This window comes from Pangasianodon hypophthalmus, chromosome 17, assembly GCF_027358585.1.
Source record: "Pangasianodon hypophthalmus isolate fPanHyp1 chromosome 17, fPanHyp1.pri, whole genome shotgun sequence".
Lineage (NCBI taxonomy): Eukaryota > Metazoa > Chordata > Actinopteri > Siluriformes > Pangasiidae > Pangasianodon > Pangasianodon hypophthalmus.
Genome location: NC_069726.1, coordinates 24,901,593 through 24,919,922, shown reverse-complemented (window position 1 = coordinate 24,919,922; position 18,330 = coordinate 24,901,593). Strand labels below are relative to the sequence as shown.

Here is an 18,330-nt window from a genome sequence, read left to right as displayed (position 1 = left end):
TTCATTAATTTACCTGTCATTAAAAAAAAAACAAGAAACGATCCACTCTGTGAATTAGAGAATAAAAACACAACCTGAGTGAAAGAGTGTTTTTTCCTGTAAATTCACTTATAATCCAAAACACCTTAAATGCATTAAACCTCAGACTGTGCTACGGACTGCATCAGACTGGTGTGTGTGTGTGTGTGTGTGTGTGTGTGTGTGTGTGTTTTAGAGACAGGATATGGTGGCAGGAAGTTGAATCAAATTCACGCAAGCACAAACGCACTCAGGTTATTTTCCTCGCCGCTGCAGTGATCAGGGTTTGAGTGACAGGACGTGAGGTTCAACTCCGGCGCGTTCAGCTCCGACTGACGCGCTCATAAATAACTCAGGACAATCATCCAACACACGGCAGAGTGAAATAATAAACGAGACGCCGGCAGCTGTGTGTGTGTGTGTGTGTGTGTGTGTGTGATCTCAATTCTGAACAAACCCTAACACACTGAACACCTCTGAACAAACTGAACACCTCTGAAGAAACGCTAACACACTGAACACCTGTGATGCGGCGACACAGAGACGGAAGTGAAGTTAGACCAGCGTCGGGACGCTTCTCCTGCTCTCACGTCTCGGCTGCTCTGAGTGTTATTGAGACGTTGACACGATGCCCAGGAAGTGCCTGCTGAGAAGAGCCATATTGTACTGCAGGAAGTGAGACGCCCTGTTGTGAGAGACAGTCTGAGACAGACAGAAAGAGAGGCAGAAGGTTTAGCGAGACAGAAGTCAGGCCGACAAATTAATTCCATTCAAGGTGAAGAAGACAAAAGCTCCTGCTTTTCTGTTCCTGAAGAGCCGAGCGTGGCGTGGGAGCGGTGGAAACGCTCCAATCCGGCCGAGACAATAACCAAAAGGACACTAATGCACGTCTCGGGCCAGACAGCGGCGAGAGCGCGGTGAGAGCGGCGGAGGATTAAGTGGAGGAAAAACAGAAGCTTGTGGAACGAGTGCTGGGGAACGTCTCCAGTCTCCCAACACCGTAAACACTTCCACACAGCGCTCCGGGATCCTTTCATCTCGTCCCCGGATCCAGCCGTGGAGCCGTGCCCGTGTCGCCTTTTTCCAACACAAAGTGCCAGCGCATGTAAACACTCCGAATGTCAGACAAAACGTCTGGTGAGTTTTGATTGTTGGCGTGTGTATTACAGCGCTACTCAACACAGGAACCTGAACAAACGCGCTAACACGCTAACACGCGATTCTACGTTTAGCTTCTTAAGAAATCTTCCATTAAAGCATTCTCCTAAAAATCAGACTTCAGGGAATCTGATCTGGGAAGACTCTTGGATACTCATTCTGATTAGACAGATTTGGATTTTCAGGTTTGATTTGTTACCACAGATCTAAGTTCATATTTTTCCTTTTTAAATCAGGCCTAAATCAGGGGGCGGGGCTTCACATGAGCCTGAATATGAACCTATCACGATCCAGATATGCAAATGACTGGAGGACGAGAACCCAGACACATTTAGCCGCGGAACCTACACGCTTCAACGTACAGAGGGTGGTTGCCATGGTAACGGATTAGCTAAGTGAGATAATGTTAGTGATATTATTGAAAATTGGGATGGCAGGAGGAAACGGGGGCGTTCCCAAATTTGCATATTCATGTATATTCATGGTGGTACTGGTGTTTTTAATGAGGTCCAAATTATAGAGGTGTTTTATTCATTTCCTGAGTGTTTATAAACATTATTATACAAATTATTACTATTTTAAATGGTATAAAATTATTCAGGAATATTATTACAGTATTTGCTTAACGCCCTGCTCACACACACACACACACACACACACACACACACACACTCTCTCTCTCTCTCAACTGATACTTTTTTTTTTTTAAACTACTTTTTTATATGAAAGTTTAACAGTGTATTGAATCCACTACATTCAGAATCTCTCTCTCTTTCTCTCTCTCTCTCTCTCTCTCTCTCCCTGGTAATGAGTCTGGATAAAATACTCATGTTTTGGATTCATGGTCTTTATTTAAAACACTTATTTAAATTTCTAAATGACTATACAGAGTGTTAAGAGTGTACGTCCTGAACAGAGTACACACACACACACACACACACACACACCACAGTACACACTTTCTTTACTTCCCTCTTCATGACACGCATTAAATATACAGTACATTTTTACACACTATCATTATAAAACTGCATCAGTGCAGCTCGAAGCGTTAAGTGCCGAATAAACCAACACATTAGCGCATTATCGCATTATCGCATTAGCGCAGTAAAGTACATAACAGTGTAAAGTGAAGGCTGATGGCGTCTCAGGCCTGTGTTTAATGAGTGTGGTGTTGATTAGCGCACAGACTCTCGGCTCTGAGAGACGTGCGTAATTTACGGGTTTGTAGAAACGCCATCAGCGGCGCTGCGCTCTTGCTCCTCCATCCCCACGGCCCAGACGCTCCTCCATCCCCACGGCCCAGACGCTCCTCCATCCCCACGGCCCAGACGCTCCACCATCCCCACGGCCCAGACGCTCCACCATCCCCACGGCCCAGACGCTCCTCCATCCCCACGGCCCAGACGCTCACCCAGACGCTCCTCCATCCCCACGGCCCAGACGCTCCTCCATCCCCACGGCCCAGACGCTCCTCCATCCCCACGGCCCAGACGCTCCACCATCCCCACGGCCCAGACGCTCCTCCATCCCCACGGCCCAGACGCTCCTCCATCCCCACGGCCCAGACGCTCCACCATCCCCACGGCCCAGACGCTCCTCCATCCCCACGGCCCAGACGCTCCACCATCCCCACGGCCCAGACGCTCCACCATCCCCACGGCCCAGACGCTCCTCCATCCCCACGGCCCAGACGCTCCACCATCCCCACGGCCCAGACGCTCCTCCATCCCCACGGCCCAGACGCTCCACCATCCCCACGGGCCAGACGCTCCTCCATCCCCACGGCCCAGACGCTCCACCATCCCCACGGGCCAGACGCTCCACCATCCCCACGGGCCAGACGCTCCTCCATCCCCACGGCCCAGACGCTCCTCCATCCCCACGGGCCAGACGCTCCTCCATCCCCACGGCCCAGACGCTCCTCCATCCCCACGGGCCAGACGCTCCACCATCCCCACGGCCCAGACGCTCCTCCATCCCCACGGCCCAGACGCTCCTCCATCCCCACGGGCCAGACGCTCCACCATCCCCACGGGCCAGACGCCGCCGAACACCTCGCCGCTCTCCATTAAGCGCGCAGGTGCACGAAGGGAGCGAGAGGAATCTCATGTCCTCTGCTTTATTGCGTTGCGATGTTTTAGGGACATCAGCTGTAGGGCTGCGAATCTCCACAAGCTTCACGCTTCAGTTTAAATTAAGAGTTTTGTTTTTTATTAAGCATCTGGATTATTTACTTCTGTTATATTTTTATTAACTCTTCCTGCTTTTAAATCATTTCATCCATCGAGAACAAACAAGAGATGTAATATATTTTTATTAAGACTAAGATGATGCAACAAGGAGAACTTTCAGTCTCTAAGGAATATAAAGTGTTATTTTATTAAACTTTACTGGAGAGAGAAATAAAACTAATATCAAATATTTAATGTTTTTCAGTTGAATTCAATTATCTTCCTCTAACAGCACGTCCCCAAGTGTTTTATTCCTCTTACACCACAGCAACTTACCAACTATTACAATTTATTATTAAAAGAACGATACATCATACTATTTATCCATTTATAGTTACATTAATGTCAGTGAAACGAGTTCGTTCCTGTTGTCACTTACGTTATAGCAGCTATAAACACTCGTTCCCTCACCAGCCTCTCTTTATTCTCTAAAATAATAAACGCAGCTTGTTCCGCATGTTAGTGAGAAACCGCAAAGAAGCGTAAACTCCTCTGTCCTGAAGACGTCGCAAAACTTACAGTTCCAGCTTTACCTCTGACTGTTACAAAGCGCTGACACTGGAGACTCCTTCCATACATGTTACATAAACACATTTCTCCTTACAGAAACGTCACCTTATCAAAGACATTTTAAAAAATCCATTTAAAAGGGTTCTATTTGGAGAACTAAGGGTACTAAGGTTCCTAAAATGGTTCTACTTGACTCCTTCACCATATCAGCGATTACACAGGTTTTTTAATCAGTTTCTGTGGAGCGTTCGCTGTACGAGTCCCTGTGAATGAGCTGTTACTATAGAAACGATAATGTATTAGAAAGTTAGAGTGCATTAACAGTAACTCTCTCAGGATAACTGACGACTCGCAACAGGACAGAATTATAGAGTGGAGTGAAATTAGTGACGATGACCGTAAGAAAGTTATCAGAGTTACAGAGACAACAACACACACCAAGCAGGCAGACACATGAATCATACTGTACTGAGGTGAAAAGAAAATATCAGACAAAATCAAACAGCACGTCTGCTAAATCAGGAAGTAAACTATTACACCTCACACCACAGTTTATCCTGCGCTCTGACTACTGAACACCGCTCACTCGAGAACCAACCCTTCAGCCAGAGAGTTTATTTTAATGAACTCTGAGAGAATACTTTAAAGTTAACACTGGAAACGATGGACACTGTTGTCTGTGTGAAGCTTTAATAAAATTCTATTCAATTTTAACGCTAGTTCCTGCGGATGAGTTGATTATAACGGACGCGATTAGCTAGATAACTTTGTTCAGCTTATAAACGAGTTCATGGCGTCTGTTTGCGCAGCACCTCGGCTTTCATCGCCATGACAACATCCTCGATGTTGTAATCGACGCAACGTTTATGTCTTGATCGTCTCCACAAACTACAAAGATGTAATCATGAAGAAACACGTAGACTTTAACTTTCTCTCCAGTGAACGCTGGGAATTTCTGTGAGACGTGCGTGTGCGTGTGTGTGTGTGTGTGTGTGTGTGTGTGTGTGTGTGGTCACCGGTCACGGTTTAGCTAACGTCAGTCTGATTCCTAAATAAACTCCTGACAGATTCTTCAGCCTGATTGTAACCAAGCAGCGACAGGATCCAAGGAGGAAATACGATTCTCCAGAAATATGAACAGTTTACAATTTTATAGGTTTATAAAAGTAGAAAACTTTATAAATCAGCTGCTTCTGGAGTTTAATGATGAATAATTTCTCAGAATATCGCTAGCGTACAGCAGCAGGAGTGTAGATAGCGTGGTGTAGGATTAGCAGATCGGTGTTCTCCGCGTGATTCAGCAGGACGTCAGCGGTTCGTTGTCTCGCTTCACGTTTGTCCTTGGTGATGTTCGTAGCCACAGCAGGCAGACGCGACTGCAAACACCGACACCGCTGTGTTATTATCCAATCTGCTCCGCTGCACATCTCCTCCATCATCACTCCATCTGCTCACACTTCCTCATGCGTGCTGCACCGTTCACCGGTACTACCCGACCCGCACGGTACCCGTATTTTACGGGAAACAGGAGTGTAGCTCAGTGCTCACGTCCGTCTGCGAGTTGTCTCACTGTCGGAGCAGCATTTCCAGCACTAGCATGGAATATTGATTCGTTTTATATTGTGTTCTTGCACTTTTTTTAAACTCTTAAACTCTTTTTTTTAAAAGTAAATACAAGACAGTAAATCAGTACGATTGTGATGACGCACCGATTGTATAGAAAAGTTCAGACGTTTCTCAGAGACGTTATTTTTATTGAATGTATGATGAAAAGGAGAAACATGACACAGGACGCGCATTAGATAAATCTCTAAAGATTTAAAATCTCACTTCGGCAACAGATTATCTATACTGTCCCTCCTAAAGCTTTTCCAGAATTTTCCAGGCTTGGAAATGTGAGGCTTTAAAGTCCAGATCTGCTTGAGAACGCCGGTTACAGCGCCAATTCTATTGCTGTTCTGATTCATTATTGCCTCGGGAAAGCAGTAAGAGCGACAGGAGAAGTTCTTCACTACGGGAGAGCACGAGGACTGGGTCGTCATTTGGTTCTGATTTTCACCACCGTGTGTTTGGTTTCCGCTCTGGCAGGAATTTTCATTTCGGCGCATGACCGCTGGCAGATGGACAGTATATAGCGAGCGCTAGCGTTTGTACAGCTCCGGAGCGTCAGTGTTGGTCCGGTACGGGACTGGGAGGGAGTCTCTCGCTCGAGTGAACCCACTGACCGCAAACATGTCCCACTTAAACGCCTGCCATCTGCCTGCCTAAATCCATAAAGACTCGCTGCTGGAGTCTGGACGAGGAGAAAAGTCCAAAAGGAAAAGCTGCCGGTGCCAAGAGACGGTCATGGAATACAGCAAACAGCGTACGGGATCGGATCGGACCGGACCGGACACCCGCTGGACTTCGGGCCATTCAGGACCCCTCACTGCTCCTCAGTCAGTCCTCACATCCAGGCTGGAAGAAGAACCGCTTAAGTGCTGATAGTTTCCGGGTAGAGTCTCGCTGCCAAGCACGAAGCGGTGCCAAAACACTTCACAGATCCATGGTGATGCATGGCCAAGGTCCCGGCAAAACAACAAGGCAGACTGTTTACGTAACGTGCTCGAGACCTGGCAGCTCCTCAGAGTCGCTAACGGACCGATCACTCAGTTTAAATCTTCAGGAGGAGGAGGAGGAGGAGGAACTGCCACACTGCTGTTTAAAACGTCATAAATAAAAGTTTCCTTTATGGTTAAAGGGGGCATTTACTGATGCCTTTTATTGCTGGTCTAACACACACACACACACACACACACACACACACACACACACACACACGCAGCAGGGTTAACTGCACTGCTAATGTAGCCTGTGGGAAATTCAGCCAGAAAATAAAACCGTTCACCGCCGACGTGTCCATAAATGGTGCTGCATCTCTGTGTGTAGGTTCTAAACACTGAAACGTTTCCTTTATTGAAAGTTAATGAGATGTGAACAAATTCCTGAAAACTCTACAACATAATCTGCCTGATTCTCCCCTCACCATGATCACAAAAATGACATCTGAGCAAATAGAAATATCTTAAATACAGTCAGATTAATCCAGTGTTACAGAAAACCAAATAAAAGTGCATTAATCCTATTTATAGACGCTTGATACAGTCAGGTTCGATTGGTGGATTAGTTTCCTCATTTTAAGCATTTATTTCTAAAACACTTTAAAACTTAAAATGAGTAAAAATGTCTAGAAATATGTTTAATAAGTTTATTTTTGGTTTATTGTAATCTGAAAATAGGAAATACTCCATAAATTTGACAACATTATTAATATTTCCATTTGCTAAGACGCTGGTTGTAAATCAGAGATGATCCTGTGGTGTGGAGTCTGATCCGATCCGATCTGATCCGATCTGCTTACAGTCCGGTCACACCCGGCCCGATTTCTAATCAGAAATATTAGATATAATGTTTAATGAGATGTATTTCCTACACAACTCCAGCCCTGAAGTAGAGGAGGAGTGTTTGGGTGTTGAACCCCTTCTGTTCTCCCGTCTAATGTCTCTCAGAGAAACTGTGAAATGCTTCCACACGCCGTTAACTTTTATTTTCACCGTTAAACTGTTTGAACACGAGGTTGTAATCATTTTCTAATTTTCACCACCATTAAAGTTATCTGTAAAGTGTTAGAGTTCACTTTTCCCTGCGAAAACCTTCAGCCTTTTTTGTCTTTTGTCCAAAACCCAGGTTTACGTCACTTTCAGCTGAACTCTCCTTGCATCTGCAGTGAACATGGAGGTGACAGTGAATAAGCGCTTGACGGGATGATGTCATTCTCATCGTCTCTACACTGCGTTATTACACACTCCGCTCTTTCAGTCCTGCTGCCAGAAAACTCACTGATTTTACATTTAAAAATCTCTGAGTGCTAAACGGACGGCTCTCATATTTCTCATCTCGGAGTAAAAAGTTTAGAGACCGGAGTTTAAAGCTGCTGTTAAAGTGTTGTGGCCAATCAGGACGGCTCTAATGGAGGCCGTGTTCACACACCGTTATGTCTGAGCTCGGCGACTCACGACCTCCATCAGCCGGCTGAGTTATGACTCATAATGCTGATGACGCTCCCGGGACACGACCACAGCTATATCGAGTACCGTATTTTTTCCCTCGCATCTCCAATGTGTCTAGCAGTTGTGTGAGAAAATGTGATCGCCATGGATAAAGCTTGCAGGAAGGAAAGACTGGGGAGCGGAGGGAAGGAGGGAAAGAGAGAGGGACTGAGAGAGGGACTGAGAGAGGGACTGAGAGAGGGACTGAGAGAGAGGGATTGAAAGAGGGAGGGAGAGAGCGAGCGAGAGAGAGGGAGGGAGAGACGGAGTGAGAGAGGGAGTGAGAGAGAGGGAGCGCAGGGGCGAGTGAGAGAGGGATTGAGAGAGAGGGAGAGTGAGAGAGGGATTGAGAGAGAGAGAGCGAGAGAGGGAGAGTGAGAGAGGGGGTGAGAGAGGGAGAGTGAGAGAGGGAGAGAGAGAGAGAGGGAGGGAGAGAGGGAGTGAGAGGGAGGGAGAGAGAGAGAGAGAGAGAGGGAGAGAGAGAGGGAGTGAGAGAGCGAGAGAGAGAGAGAGTGAGAGAGAGAGAGAGGGAGAGTGAGTGAGAGAGGGAGAGAGAGAGAGAGAGAGGGAGTGAGAGAGGGAGAGAGAGAGAGAGAGGGAGTGAGAGAGAGGGAGTGAGAGAGGGAGAGAGAGAGGGAATGAGAGAGAGAGAGAGAGAGAGGGAGAGGGAGAGAGAGAGAGAGAGAGAGAGAGGGAGGGAGAGAGAGGGAGAGAGAGAGAGGGAGAGAGGGAGAGAGAGAGAGAGAGGGAGAGAGAGAGAGGGAGAGAGGGAGAGAGAGAGAGAGAGAGGGAGGTGATCCGGCTCAGCGTCTGGAACTCCTCAGTGGGTTAATCGGCCCGGTCGAGATGGAGGCAGGGCGTTTCACAGCAGAGACACTCGTTACACAAACCCAAGCCGTGAGCTCCGATTTATAACCGAGGCATAAAACAGAGGTGCAAATACTTCTGTACTTATTCATGCAGCAAATTATTACAACTAGCAAGATGTAAACAGCGGAGATCACTTCCTCCTCATTACATTTATAAACTTTTTATAATCCAGCAGACACAACAAGCACATTAGCTCCTATTTCCACGCTGAGGATGTGCTGACGTTTTCCTCAGTGAACGTCTTTTACACACAAACTGGAGCTTACGCTCTAAAAGAGTAAATCATCACATACACACTGCACACTAACAAAACATCTACGGTATGTCTGGACTTCCTGCTCAGGAATGGACGTTTTCATAACATGTACTTATGGTCGTGACCACTCGAGCACGGAGAGCAGAACGACTGCGCTCTCTGTACGAGCGGCACATACCCACGGAGCCCACTGTTCACTTCACAGCACTTTATTAAAACAGGAGAGATCCAGCGACGAGCACCGACACTCTGCTCTCCAATCGCTCAGCTTTTATTACAAACCAGCAAACAGCTGCAGCGTAAAGGCCAGCGCGCTGAGCACAGATGAAGAGAGAGACCCTGGAGGATAATATAACATCTCTAATATACAGAGTCTCAGCGTCTCAGAGTCTCAGCGTCTCAGCGTCTCAGAGTCTCAGCGTCTCAGCGTCTCAGAGTCTCAGAGTCTCAGCGTCTCAGCGTCTCAGAGTCTCAGAGTCTCAGCGTCTCAGCGTCTCAGAGTCTCAGCGTCTCAGCGTCTCAGCTCAGCGTCTCAGCTCAGCGTCTCAGCGTCTCAGCTCAGCGTCTCAGCGTCTCAGCTCAGCGTCTCAGCGTCTCAACTCAGCGTCTCAGCTCAGAGTCTCAGCTCAGCGTCTCAGCGTCTCAGCGTCTCAGCGTCTCAGCGTCTCAGAGTCTCAGCGTCTCAGCTCAGCGTCTCAGCGTCTCAGCTCAGCGTCTCAGCGTCTCAGCTCAGCGTCTCAGTGTCTCAGCGTCTCAGAGTCTCAGCTCAGCGTCTCAGTGTCTCAGCTCAGCGTCTCAGCGTCTCAGCTCAGCGTCTCAGTGTCTCAGCGTCTCAGAGTCTCAGTGTCTCAGCTCAGCGTCTCAGAGTCTCAGCATCTCAGTGTCTTAGCTCAGCGTCTCAGTGTCTCAGCGTCTCAGCGTCTCAGAGTCTCAGCGTCTCAGAGTCTCAGCGTCTCAGAGTCTCAGAGTCTCAGCTCAGCGTCTCAGTGTCTCAGCGTCTCAGAGTCTCAGCGTCTCAGAGTCTCAGCGTCTCAGAGTCTCAGCTCAGTGTCTCAGAGTCTCAGCTCAGCCTCTCAAAGTCTCAGCTCAGCGTCTCAGCGTCTCAGCTCAGCGTCTCAGCTCAGCGTCTCAGCTCAGCGTCTCAGCTCAGCGTCTCAGTGTCTCAGCTCAGAGTCTCAGCGTCTCAGCTCAGAGTCTCAGCGTCTCAGCTCAGAGTCTCAGCGTCTCAGCGTCTCAGCGTCTCAGAGTCTCAGCGTCTCAGCGTCTCAGCGTCTCAGCGTCTCAGCGTCTCAGAGTCTCAGCGTCTCAGAGTCTCAGCTCAGCGTCTCAGTGTCTCAGCTCAGCATCTCAGTGTCTCAGCTCAGCGTCTCAGTGTCTCAGCGTCTCAGAGTCTCAGTGTCTCAGCTCAGCGTCTCAGAGTCTCAGCATCTCAGTGTCTTAGCTCAGCGTCTCAGTGTCTCAGCGTCTCAGCGTCTCAGAGTCTCAGCGTCTCAGCGTCTCAGAGTCTCAGCGTCTCAGAGTCTCAGCTCAGTGTCTCAGAGTCTCAGCTCAGCCTCTCAAAGTCTCAGCTCAGCGTCTCAGTGTCTCAGCTCAGCCTCTCAGCTCAGCGTCTCAGCTCAGCGTCTCAGCTCAGAGTCTCAGCTCAGCGTCTCAGCTCAGAGTCTCAGCTCAGCGTCTCAGCTCAGCGTCTCAGCTCAGCGTCTCAGTGTCTCAGCTCAGAGTCTCAGCGTCTCAGCTCAGAGTCTCAGCGTCTCAGCGTCTCAGCTCAGAGTCTCAGCGTCTCAGCTCAGAGTCTCAGCTCAGCCTCTCAGAGTCTCAGCTCAGCGTCTCAGTGTCTCAGCTCAGAGTCTCAGCTCAGCGTCTCAGTGTCTCAGCTCAGTGTCTCAGCGTCTCAGCTCAGTGTCTCAGCGTCTCAGCTCAGAGTCTCAGCTCAGCGTCTCAGAGTCTCAGCTCAGTGTCTCGTCTCAGTGTCTCAGTGTCTCAGTGTCTCAGCGTCTCAGAGTCTCAGCTCAGAGTCTCAGAGTCTCAGCGTCTCAGAGTCTCAGCACAGAGTCTCAGAGTCTCAGCTCAGCGTCTCAGAGTCTCAGCTCACACTAAACTGCATCATCAGGTCAGAATTGTAAACTGCTATTGGTTAAGTCTTGGTTAAACTGGAGCTCAGGATTTTATAAAGTCACGCTCGTCCACAGAGACTGCAGGAGAAAGACATAAAGCTCTTACCTTCTCATTTATGATCCACGTCTCAGGCTCTCGCTCAGCAGATGAAGAGACATCCAACAAGAGTGAATAAATCAGCAGCCAGGGCACCTGAGAAGAACAGATTTTATTTTTATTCAGAACCTCCCCGATGACAACAGGGAAGTGTTCAGTAGAGCTGGGCGATACGATGATACTGCGTGATAGTGTGATAACTGATTCTGTAACATTTAGTATTGGAAATAAAGATGATGGAAATAAAACTGATGAGAAATCTCTCTCTCTCCCTCACCACAGCATCATTATATTTACTTCAGTATGTTATTTTTTCATCAGCATGTGAAGGGAGCGTTAGACAGACGGAAAGCGAGCCCTGCGTTCTCTACACCCGTGACGCGTTTGCGTGTTTTATGCAGCAGGGTGAAAGCGTGAACTACGTTCCGGCACGTGGGAGAACGGCCGTAAATTTCACTGCCCAAGCTTTAGGTCTTTGTAAACACAACAGCGCTGATAAAGACATTCCAGAGCTCATATTTTCACAAGCCTCCATCTGTGTGATCCTGCAACAGCACATTGTTGGCTGGAGTAAAGGTCAAAGGTCACAGCACATGCTCTGAGCTCATTCATCAGAGACAGAGGAATGAAACTCTGGTCTTCCCTGCTGTCTGAGCAGAGAGATGCACTGTGAGCTCCGAACTGCAGGAGACGAGGTGAGAGAGGACAGACGAGAGCAGAGAGACGTGAGAGAGGAGAGACGAGAGAGGAGAGGAGAGACGAGAGAGGAGAGACGTGAGAGGAGAGAGAGGAGAGACGTGAGAGGAGAGACGTGAGAGGACAGGAGAGGAGAGAGAAGAGAGGAGACGTGAGAGGAGAGACGTGAGAGGAGAGGAGAAGAGAGAGAGGAGAGAGAGGAGAGACGTGAGAGGAGAGACGAGGAGAGAGAGGAGAGAAGAGAGAGGAGAGACGTGAGAGGAGAGGAGAGGAGAAGAGAGAGAGGAGAAGAGAGAGAGGACAGGAGAGGAGAGAGAGGAGAGAGAGGAGAGGAGAGACGTGAGAGGAGAGAGAGGAGAGAAGAGAGAGGAGAGACGTGAGAGGAGAGAGAGGAGAGAAGAGAGAGGAGAGACGTGAGAGGAGAGGAGAGGAGAGAGAGGAGAGAGAGGAGAGGAGAGACGTGAGAGGAGAGACGTGAGAGGAGAGGAGAGGAGAGAGAGGAGAGAGAGGAGAGGAGAGACGTGAGAGGAGAAGAGAGAGAGGAGAGAGAGGAGAAGAGAGAGAGGAGAGACGAGGAGGGAATCAGTACAAAGTTATAGTGAATTGAATTAAACAGTTACACGGCCCTGTGGCCTTCAGCTTACATCATACACTCCCTCACTGCTCCACTTCCTGCTGGACTGTTTTATCTGCCTCACGTGCTACAGATTTGCTCTCCACACACACACACACACACACACACACACACACACACACACAGAGAGAGAGAGAGAGAGAGAGAGAGAGGGAGAGAGGGAGAGAGGGAGAGAAATGAGAATCCTACAGCGTTCCTCTGTTCTGCTGGGAAGTGAAAATGAGCTGAGTACAGTGAGTGGATGTGACCTGCCTCTACTGCATATCTACACACACACACACACACACACACACACACACACACACACACGCGCACGCACACACACGCACACGCACACGCACACGCGCACACGCACGCACACACACACGCGCGCGCACACACACACGCGCGCGCACACACACACGCGCGCGCACACACACACACACACCTCTAAACTCAAGATGGTGGAAGATTCCAGTGTCAATTGTGGCAAATTCGTTTAATCGCTAGTTAACCATCAACATCCGGTAATTAACACATGAACTGAGTTAATTAAAGTTAATAATAACAGAGAAATTCAGCGATGGCTCGTTACAGAGACGGACATATTTTTTACATCAATAACAACTTTTAGTAAGTAAGTAAATAAATAAATAAATAAATCAACGTTTCTCTTCTCTTTGCTAAATGTCTCTTTAATTTAAAGTGTTTATTAGTTATGCTCAACAGCACAGCAGTCAGTAAGGAGTAAACCTCTTGGGGATGTGCTGTTACAGAAACATAATCAACACCAGGGTGAAGCGGAGTTACTGTTAACATCCTGAAGTTGATTATTTTCCTACAGCATCATGTCCCCAAGTGTTTTATTCCTCTTACACCACAACTTACCAACAATTCCAATTTTTATTTTTTAAGGAATGACAAGTCCAACATGTGCTTTTTATCCATTTATAGTTATGTTTGTGAAACGAGTTCGTTCCTGTTGTCACTTACGTTATAGCAGCTATAAACACTCGTTCCCTCACCAGCCTCTTTATTCTCTAAAATAATAAACGCAGCTTGTTCCGCATGTTACTGAGAAACCGCAAAGAAGCGTAAACTCCTCTGTCCTGAAGACGTCGGAAACCTTACAGTTCCAGCTTTACCTCTGACTGTTACAAAGCGCTGACACTGGAGACTCCTTCCATCAGTGTTACAGAAACACGTTTCTCCTTACAGAAACTTCACCATGAAAATAACTGGTTTATTTAATAAATAAAATGAGCTACTGGAGTCAAACGTTTAAAGATACGTTTCAGCTAAAACAAAAATATTCCTGTTAGCTTACATTTAAATATGTGTGGTTGAAGTAGAAATATTACATCACATTAAATAAATAAAACCGTTTAATCCAGAACTGGCCATAAATCAGAGTAAATAATTCATTAGTCTGTTGTTGTGCTGTGTGAAACGAAGAGTTCAGGTTCAGGATGTTTCTGGTGTTTAATAACAGACGGGTTTATTACATGTCAGGAACCCGAGGTCCAGTCCACAGACCGTCGTGTTCTCGACAAGAATGCGATGTTCTTGTGTTTCCTGGAGGCACAAAGGCTATGACAGAGATCAGACACCACCTCTGAGTGTTCAGTAGATATTTCCATCAGTGTTTCTCAGCAGGTGTTGACAGTTCTCAGAACGATATTGCTGACTCAGTGTTCAGTCTCGCAGAAGGCGAGTGATGTAAGCGGGACGCTGCGGTGTGGATTAAAACCACAGCACACAGCAAAAGTGAGACAAAGAGCAAAAGAGACACGCAGACGAGGTGCCAAGTGGCTCACAGAGGCAGCAGCATCGCCATGGTTACGCTAAGTGTTTACACTGGAAAGAAAATTCTGTAAAAGACGTGTTTTTTCATGGAAAACGTGTTCAATTCGACGTGTTTGTGTGGAAAATAGCTAAGTGTTTAGGAATGATGGGTTTAAATACGTATCAGTGGTGACCTTCACTCAGCAGCTTGTGCGTAAAATCCTGAGAGCCCGAGTTCACGAATCACTTATTTAACACGGGTTTCTTCTCGTTTAAGGAAGCTGATGTATACATTTACTATCTTTATATCAGTATTACTGTTTATTTATCTGTATAGTAAGCTTTTAAACTTTTTTTCTGCACCACTGAACTAAGTAATCCGCACACTGACCCCAGATCAGATATAAAGAGGGTTCGAACTCTCTGTACATCACTAATCCCGCAAGTCAGTGAGAACACACTCGCTCCATCCACATTCCTGCAGAACCATCGTCTCACTCTAACCTGTCCTCGTGTCATCAGTGTGTACCACACACACACACACACACACACACACACACACACACACACGTATCAACACAACAGACAGAATCTGTGTGTGTGTGTGTTTAGGTTTTCATCACTTCTTGTATCAGTAAGCAGCTTTTAGATATTTTTACAGATACAGACTTTAATTTAGGAATTTAAACACAGTTTGTGGTTTCATCATCTGTATACATCTGAGCTGAATTGAATAGAATTGAATAGAATTGAATAGAATTTGCAGTACCAGTGTGACTCGGGCGTGGAGCTCTGTCCACACAAACAACCAGAACAATGAGTCCAGAGAAAAACTACTACGAGAAGTGAACTGATCCGACAGCCAGGATCAGAACCGGGCCGATACCGGCACAGAATGATGGATCAGACGGGGAAAAAAATAATGATTTAGATCTGATCCTGTAATAAACAAAAAGACTGGAACTGGAAGTGATTATATACAGTATAAAATGTTTATTATATTTATTATATTAGCAACGTACGTGACTTTTTTGTCTTCTGTCCAGCTCTGCGTTTTCAGCTGCGTGTTTATCCTGCGTTTCCTTTAAGGGAGACGCTTCTGATACACAGCAAGATTTGTGGCTTTTAAAGGAAAATATATATATACATATCACATGGGTGTCGGTACCAGTAAGTTTCAGTACCAGTACCAGTACCAGTTCAAGGATCTGTATCAGTACAAGGATAAGGATAAGTTCCAGTACCAGTCTCAGCACCTATACCGGAATCAGTACCAGATTCAGTATCAGCACCAGTATCAGCACCAGTATCAGTACCAGCAACAGTATCAGCACCAGTACCAGCACCAGTACCAGCACCAGTACCAGTATCAGCACCAGTATCAGCACTAGATTCAGCACCAGTATCAGTATCAGCACCAGTACCAGCACCAGTACCAGCACCAGTACCAGTATCAGCGCCAGTATCAGCACTAGATTCAGCAACAGTATCAGTATCAGCACCAGTATCAGCACCAGCACCAGTACCAGCACCAGTACCAGCACCAGTACCAGCACCAGTACACACAGGTCTGCAGCCTACAGGTCAGTGTTTAGAGCGCTGCTGTAAGCGGGCTGAGTGAGAGAGAGCAGGTTACTCAGGCTAACGCACTCAGCATTACACTTAATTCATGATTCATTAAGACTCCAAATCCAGGCTGAGGGCCGAGAGACTCACTGCAGAGAGACGTTATCTGGGTGAACTTTGACCTGTGAGATAAAAGAGCGTCTTTAGTCGGTACAGTTTGTTTTTTTTACTCTCAGGCGTCTCCTGTCTCACCGGAGCAAAATGCTACGGCTAAACCATAAACATTCTGAACCACCTCTGAACTGATGTCATGGCAGGAAAAAACTCTGAACACACACACACACACACACACACACACACACACACACACACACACGGAAACACTCGCGCAATAAAGTGTGACTCATAGCTACAGGTTCCAGCGCTACCAGCCCGAGTGCGGACTCCTGATTGCGATACGATGATGACGGAGCAGGTTAAGCAGCGTCTCATGACCCCGACGCTGTAATTCATCAATCTCACAACACTCACAACACCAGAGAGAACAAAATTCCAGCCACAGAACAACCTGAAGATAAACAGAAACAGAAAATCTACAAGCTCGGTGTCAACAAGTCGCTTCTGGTCCTTCTTCTGACTAACGTGTACGAGAAATAACGTTAAAATAAAACTTCAAACAGAAAGGCAGCGATCGAGGAGAAACTATTTCACACATTTAACCAAAATCTATTCAGATCATCTGCTGGTGATAATGATATAACGATCATCAGTCAACCACTCGCTCCTGAGATACAGCGCTAACGACAATCTCAGACTGACGCACAGAAACAAAATACCCCCACCACCTAGAGACGGAGGAATAAACAGTGTACTGTAATATAATTGATTATTAACTCTATCACAGCGTCTGTACACATCATTAAACGTACAGCACCTCTGAGATCACCGTTATTACTGAAGATAAAATTATAAATAAATTATTTACGCTAATTTCTTAATAACTGCCAAATGTACAGATTCTAAACTTTTAATGCTGTTAAAGACCGTTAGCTGAATGTATACTGTACAGCTCAATATCTAGAGCAGCTCTACTATTTAATTTTTAATAACACAACACACTTTATACCTCTATATTTTATTTTACTTTATATTTTACTCTTACTGCTAGTTATCCTTAACTACCCCACAGCTCAGGTGTGTCTGATGTGGCACTCAACACTGTGATAAATAATCTTTTATGAAATATCATGATTATTTATTATTAAATATTTTATGTTTTTTAAAAATTACACTCTGACTCAATGTCATTTGATGTTTAAAATGTGGTATCTTTTTTGTTTGTTTGTGGAGATTTTTTAAAAATTTTTTTGCTTCAGTTTATTTTTTTAAAGCTATTATTTTTTTAGACATTAAATAAACAATAAATAATCCGAATATACACAAATAAACAATGGACCAGGATTAGTATTTTTTTATGACTGTATTGGTGGGAAATTGTTCGCCAAGTTAAACGTCACGCGTCGTAGAATCGTCCTGGAGAATCGTGGTATATAATATTCTCATCATACTGCGATGCAACTTCAGAATCCACTCAGCGTTTTAGATTTTTTTACGATGTGAGAAATAAATCTAACTCCGTTATTATTATTATTATTATTATTATCCGTTATTATTATTATTATTATTATTATTAGAAATTGAGATTAGAGATTTTTGTGCTGCTGTGACGTCATTATGATGTGGTGTTTTGGGGTTTTTAGACAGAATAAAGCCGAATCGCTGTCGTGTGTCGTGAGCACATTCCAGCGCGGTGTAAGGAGTCTCCGCTCCACACAGGAGATAAAGAGGAGAACGACGTTTCCACACAGCAGAGCGCAGTTAAAGAGGATAAATGTCAGTCATGTGCTAGTGAAGTGCAGCCTGGAGCGCAGGATGATGATGATCAGTAACACACAAACGCACGCGCACACACACACGTTAACATTTAAACCTATTTATGGAGCTGTGGCTATGAGTTTTATTTTAATGATGATTATTTTTAGACATTACAGGATCAAGGTCACGAGTCAGAAACCTCAGCGCTCCAGCCTCACAGCGAGGGAGGAGAGACGCGACGTGAAACGCACCCTGCACCATTCGCGTCCTAAACCAGGGGTCGTGACCCCACACGGGGTCATGTGACTTACAAATCTCCTCTTGTGCTTCAATCATTTATTTTGCAAATGAATATGGAAGATATTTGTGTGCTAATATTTTGAAATGTAAGTGAGAGAGCTTAAATTAACAGCGTACGTGTAATTTTAGTCTGTTTGATTCTCCTGACGC

At 46.2% G+C, this 18,330-nt stretch overlaps 1 protein-coding gene across 4 annotated transcripts in view; it reads right to left on the bottom strand.

Moving 5' to 3' along the window:
• erbin (erbb2 interacting protein) overlaps positions 1-18,330 on the bottom strand; it is a 93,491-nt gene that overhangs the window by 63,903 nt on the left and 11,258 nt on the right. For all 4 annotated transcript variants that reach the window (XM_053241086.1, XM_053241085.1, XM_053241088.1 and 1 more), the window contains exon 2: positions 11,355-11,441. The gene's annotated coding sequence lies outside the window, so the exon portion shown is untranslated. The remainder of the gene's footprint in view (positions 1-11,354; positions 11,442-18,330) is intronic.